Genomic DNA, 6,318 nt, shown 5'->3' on the forward strand with positions numbered 1-6,318 from the left:
GCTCACGGCGCGGGAGCCAGCCGAGGCAGCGCTGCGGCGGCAGCGGCAGTGCCAGGTGGCCAGCTGCCAGGCGGGTGCTGCACCACGTGGCACGTTCGGGCGGCCGTTCCCAGCTTCGTTCTACAAAGAGCGTGTTCCTCGCCTTCGCGTCTGGCAAGGAAACCCTCCTGACGCGCTCCAGAGCAGCAGCGTTTACCACAGAGCAGCAGCGCTTACCTGAGTCTGCAAGCAGCCAGCAGCGAAAGCTTTAATAACGCTGACCTGCCTCATATTGCTTGGGCACGGAAGGAAAGGGGGGAATGGGAAGGGGGGAAACAGCAGCTCAGGGCCAGCAGGGACCCCAAGAAATCACCTACCCCCTGTACCAAGGCAGGAGCAGGGCTGCCTAGCGGGTCCCTGACAGGTCTGCCTGACGCGGGAGGTTTCAGCACAGGGTGCACAGACCCGGGAGGATCCATCAGCCGCCTTGGGGGGGTCCAGGAAAGGGTATCCTTCCCCTGTACCACAGCCCTGACAGCAGGGAGCCGTGTCTGAGCTGCCGTTGTGCCCAGCCTGCCGGCGATCCCTTCCCATGGAGACCGGCCGTGGTGGCTCTGCACCAGCACCCAGCCAGCCAGCACCGTCCTCCAGGACCATGAGGGGAATGTCAGTGCCCCTGTCAGGAAGCAGTGACACTCCTGGAGTGTCATTTGTTGTCCACGGGCATCGTTTGACCCCTCTTCTGTCCCATCCCACACAGTTGCCGCTGAAGAAGGTGGCTTTTAACATCTTGGTCCTTCTTCTCACAAGGATCCCTGGCAAAGACAGAGCCAGTCCTGAGATTGCTCCACTCCTGCCCCGTTTGCTCTCAGCTACACCACATCCATCCTAGTCCTGGTCCCCATCAACACATGGCTTTTCAGGCAGAGTGGCCTTAGCCTGGCTAGAGACCAAGGCAGGACGTAGCGGATGCTAAGGGAAGAGTGTCGGGACAGCATGTACGTACGTGACCTGCCCTGGGACACTGTCCCTACCCGCCCAGYATCCGGCAGCCTGTGGTTTAGGAGCTCCCTGAGCCAGAGGCTACCTCTGGACCAGGCTGCCAGGCGTCCTGTGTAATGGGGGTGTCCCGCGTCGCTCGTCCACYGCGAGCAGCACGAGGGGCTCAGCCTTTCCTGGATCTTCACCGCAACGGGCTKCTGCCCCAGATGCCCAGGGTGCCTTGGCCACCTCTGTCCCAGGACAGTCCTCGCAGGCTCTCCATGCCCACAAGCCTTTCCTCCCAGCCTTGCTGCGGTTCTCCAGCTCCCCAAGACAGCACGACTGGTCCYGCACACGACACCCCGGATGTGGTGTGCTGGGCTTGTCCCGGGTTGTYGTACAGGTTTCTGCTTTGCTCCCCAGTCCTTTCCTCATCGTTTCTAGCACCCTTCCTAGCTCCCTCGCCTTTGCTGGCCCGTGGTGGTGTCCCCGTCCCCCCACAGCAGGCTGCCGAGGCAGGGCCGCCTTTCCCAGATCTGCCTCCCTTTGCATTTGCTGGCACTGCCTCATCCCCTGCTTCACCGGGTCACTTGGCACCGTCCCTTCASAGGTCTGCTCACCCTGAAGAGCTTGGTAACAGCAGAGAAAGAGCACTTCTYTCTTCACCGCCCCTCGCTCGCAGGTCGTTCACGGGTTGTTCATGAAGAAGTTAGACAGCACTTTTAGGAAACACAAYAAATCCTGATTTAAAATCCAGAGGCAGATGGCCATTCAGTAGCCTCAGGCTTTGATTGTATCCCCTGCTTTTAGGCCTGAATTGCTCAAGCCCAGCTTCCAGCCTTGCCCTTTTGCTCTGCTTTGCTCTCTAGATCCAAGGGAGACTCAGCCCCAAGCTTTGACCCTGGTACAGGGAACCATGATCGAGTCACTCTTCAATAAACTGAGTTGGTGGAGCATTTTGAGCTTTGTTCCTGTGGTAGCAGCTTTTTAACCTAACAAAAARTGGAAGTGGGGGGCAGTCAGGCCCTGGACACTGCACTTCTCAGCCCACCTCCCCAGCTCCTGCAGGTGCAGGTGTCGCAGTCAGCCCGTGTCCACGCATTAGCTGGATGCTTCTGCTAACGTGATCAGCAGCGAAGCAATTAGCACTGCGTTCGAAGGGACTCACAGCAGTGATTCTGGGCAGCAGTCGCTGCATCCTTTGGGCTTTCAAAGCCCTCCAAGAGAAAAGGGACTTGGCATGGCGCTGGGGCAGCCCCATGCACACCCAGTCCCAGCACCGTCCGTGCGAGCCCTGTGTGGGGACCGGTGCCCAGGTCTGTCACCTCCCCAGAGCAGGGGGGGGCTGCCTTCCCGGGGCGCGGGGAGAGCCTCGGGCACRGGGTGGGTTGGGGATGCTGACAGCAGAGGGGAGCCCTGTGCTCCTGTGTCCTGGGGCTTTGCTGGGAGACACCAACACCACCAGCATCACCATCACCCCCGGGCTGTCCTGCAGGGCCACGGGAGAGGAGGGAGCACGGCTGGGCACAGGGGCGGTGCCACCCCCAGGAGCACAGCCCAGAGCCACATGCATCCCTTCCCGGCCCTCGTGTTGTCTCTCGTACCACCACTGCTGCTCTCGCTCCCAGCCCCCTTTGCACGCCCTCCTTTTGGCCCACCGGAGGGGCAATACTCCCTCCAAGCCTTTTGTGGCTGCAGCACAGGCAGATCTCTCACCGCAACCCATCGCCCCTCTCCTGCTGTCCGGAGGGCCCAGGCTGCCCACGCAGCCCTTCAGCCCGTCTCCCAGCCCAGCATCGCTCCCACCCTCAGCCCAAAGTGTCAGCAGGAGGCATGAGTGCCGCACGGTCCCAGGGCCGTCTTGGCACAGGATGCCTCTGCCGCATCCCGCAGAGCCCCAGCTCAGCCCGAGTTCCCCGGATGGGGCCGTCAGTGTGCATTCGCCAAGCTGACCCACAGACCCCAGCCGAGGCCGGCCTCAAGCAGACCTGGTTGAGTTGCCCCAGTTGCTCATGATGAGTTTCCAAGTGCTCTGCCCCCAGCACGTGTGATTTTTAACCAAGCAACTTCCAGGGAGTGCTGGGGGGAACGTAATCCCTCCGATGGGAGAGCAGCCTGGTTCAGGGGTATCATCTGCCCACACGGCAGGTCTGGGCATTGCCGCAGAGACGTGTGGCAGCAAAGCAGAGCTGGCCCCATCCCAGCCGGCCGCCTGGCCGCTCCGGGTTTGGGGAAGGATGCTCTTGCTCCCTCTCCCTCTCCTCAGCTGCAAGACAAGGCCATAGCAGCCGCAGGCTGGAGGTGTGTATCCGCCGGTCCCGGGCTCGAGGTGTGCGTGTCTCTCGGCCCTGGCACCAGCGGAGGAGGACAAATGCAAACATTGTGGCCAGCGGGGTGGGAGGAGATTATCTGGGGCCCAGCAGTGGAAAAACTCTCTTGGTGTGTGACTAAGGCACGATAGCGCCAGGTGTGGGTCCAGGTAGGGTGAGCGAGCCGGCCAGTTATCACTTCCCCGTGGATTCAGGTGCCTGAAGCCAAATGTTTCCTAAGGGTGCGGTGACAGCCACAGCCCCGTTATCACGGCACCTGGCCCACCCCGCGGACAAGCAGTGGGGACGTGGGGGCAGGCGGCTGGACCTCCCCCGGGAGCGGGGACAGGCCAGGAGGGGGTCAGACACCAGCCCCCGGGAGCATCCTTCAACGGAGACACCCCATCCGCAGAAGGGCCACGCTTCTACTCCAGGCTTCCCGCAAGAAAAGGGCCATGTGGGTCCTGACCACCCCCAAACCCTTCCCTGGTCCCTCCCCACGCTGGAGTCCCAGGAGCACCCAGGGCTGTGTGCCCACCTCCACTGCTCGGTGCTGCCACGACTCCCTGCCCGTCCCCCTGCACCGCCGCAGCCCCGGGACCCCCACATCTGCGGACTCCCCTTTCTCCCCACGGCCCCACATCCTTGCGCCGGGTCTGGGGGACCTGCCAGCTGCAGCATGGGGGACGCTTCCCCCGTGGGACAAGCCGAGTCTTCCTCAGAGGACAGAAAACCTGCTCGAGCTGCTCTTCTGCCGACCCTCCGGCCGCGAAACCCCTGGGGCCCGATCCAGCCGGCAGGCGGCTGCGCAGCGCCAGGCCRTGCTCCGGCTGTGACTCACCCTCCGCGTGGCAAGGTTTCTCCATGCCTCACTCGGCTCCTCTCTCCCTTCTCCGCTTTCCTCCCCATGGCGCCGCTTCGGCTCGGCTGCACCCCGTGGCCGGCTGGGCTGTGCCTTAACGTTGGTGAGGGGGGATCAGGGCCCTTGGCATCRCCTGCCACCGCAGCCCCCGTGAGCCTCGGCCAGGCCATGACTGGTGGCCCGGGGCTGGGGGCAAGGAAGGCCAGGCTGGGGGGATGCAGCCGGGAGCAGGGTGCGCGTGGGCACAGCAGTGTGGGTACCACGGGGTGGCTCTGCCACTCACCCGACCTCTGCACCGGCCCCATGTGCAAGCCAGGRCGCTGGGACCTGCTTCAGGCACTCCCGCCAGAGACGCAGGAAGAGCCAGGAGGGGGATTAAGTGGGATTAGGCACCAGCCTGGCACCTCTGGTGAAACCCTCTCTCCCCTCCGGGGTGACCAGCGAGCAGGACACGTTAATGCCATGTCTGCTGCCCAGGGGGCCCCACCAGGGTTACTGGAGCCTTTGGGTCCTCTTGTGCCCCAGCTGGGCCAGGGCAAAGCAGTTTTCAGCTGAGCCCAGGCTTGCAGACCGCGGGCTGGGAGAGCGCCTCAGCCCTGCCTTTCAAGGCCCCTCTGGCACGTGGCATTTCTTCAGCATCGCCGAGCGTGTTTTGTAGCTGCCCTCGTCGCTTCGCGCGGCAGGATTTGCTGGGGAAGGGGCTGGGGTCCCTTCACGCACAGCTTCCAGGCAACTGGAAGAGGGTGTTTTTTATTAACAGCAAATTAAACGTAATTGCCTTTTCCACTACAGCCACTCCTTGCTCAGGTGAGGTTCCCAGCCATGCCGGTTGCTGCAAGTACCGTACCCTATCGAGTGCCCCAAGGAGAAACTTGCCCCAGGGCCCGGGGCAGCTGGCAGCAGGACAGGGAGCAAAGCTTGAGCCGTCACCACCGGTGGCTCTGCCCCGGAGAAGAAGCCAAAGCGCCTTCCTGGCTGCCCRTTGCCTCCGTGCAAGGCAGCGGCAGCAAGTCAGCGCGCACACAGCCATGCCTCGCTTCCGCCCCGGCCCAGCGATGATGAAAGGCAAAGAAGAACTGGTTTGCACTCTGATCTCAACAGGCAAACCTCAAAACAGCCACGGACTGTCACTCCAGCTCCCAGGATGCTTCAGGAGGACGGGACAGCAGAGCCAGCCTTTCCAGTGGGACAGGATGGTTGGAGAAATTCATTGTTCCCCTGGAAATAAAAATAATAATAAAAACACAAAGCCAGAGATTACTTATACGCACACAAACACGCAGGCACGCACTCTCTCCCCATCTGGCTTTGCCAGCCTGACTCATCGCTAATTCAAACAGCCCACACCTTTCCCTCTCCCTCCGTGTGACATTTTGAACAAGTCTTCGGAGCAGAGGCAGCGGCTCTGGAGCCATGCTCCAGCCACCCAGGTGGTGTTGGACCCTCACCTTTGGGTCCCGGGAGCAAGATGCTCCAGCTACCCCTTTGCAGGTCACTTGTGCCCCCAGTAGCGTCACCCCACACACACACACACCACAAAAACTGGGGCGAGTAGAGGGTGGAGACAGCTGTAGAAAGGACAAGTGATTGAGCCTGGCAGATGTGTGACACTTGTGGATATAGTCCCACAGCCAGGGCATGGGCAGGACTTGAAGCCCTGAGCTGGCTGCTGCCCTGCCTGGAGCAGCCAGGGACCCCCAGAGTAGGCAGACCCCAAAAGTCTGGATACTGGYCCAGAGACAGACAGACAGTCCCCAAAGCACCAGCCACCCATCGCAGGGGGACATCAGCCCTGCTCTGCCCTTCTCCTTTTCTTCCAGCTGGACTTGGTGCAGCTGCAAGTGGGAAACTCCAAAGGAGCAGGATCAGCCCAGCCCTACCCCAGGCCACAGATCCCAGCCCGTGTTTGCAGCACAGCTACATTCAATTTCCACTTGCAGGATGAGGAGCCCCCAGGGCATCCCCCAGCCCTGGCCACCTGCCCGGGGTGATCCTGCAGCCCAGGGCACCGCACGGCCCGTACCGCGCTCTCCCTGCGCAGCATCAGGCCCGGGCAAGCCCCGGCCTTCAGCGGGGTGCGTGCATCACGGGTAATCAGCCGTGGGAGGGCAGGAGGGATGGAGCCAGACCTGCTTGCTGAGCTCGGGACCTGCCGGCAGCCTCGTGCTGAGTCACCACCTATTAACG

The sequence above is a fragment of the Apteryx rowi genome, unplaced genomic scaffold (genome assembly GCF_003343035.1).
Source record: "Apteryx rowi isolate R43461 unplaced genomic scaffold, aptRow1 scaffold_7, whole genome shotgun sequence".
Classification (NCBI taxonomy): domain Eukaryota; kingdom Metazoa; phylum Chordata; class Aves; order Apterygiformes; family Apterygidae; genus Apteryx; species Apteryx rowi.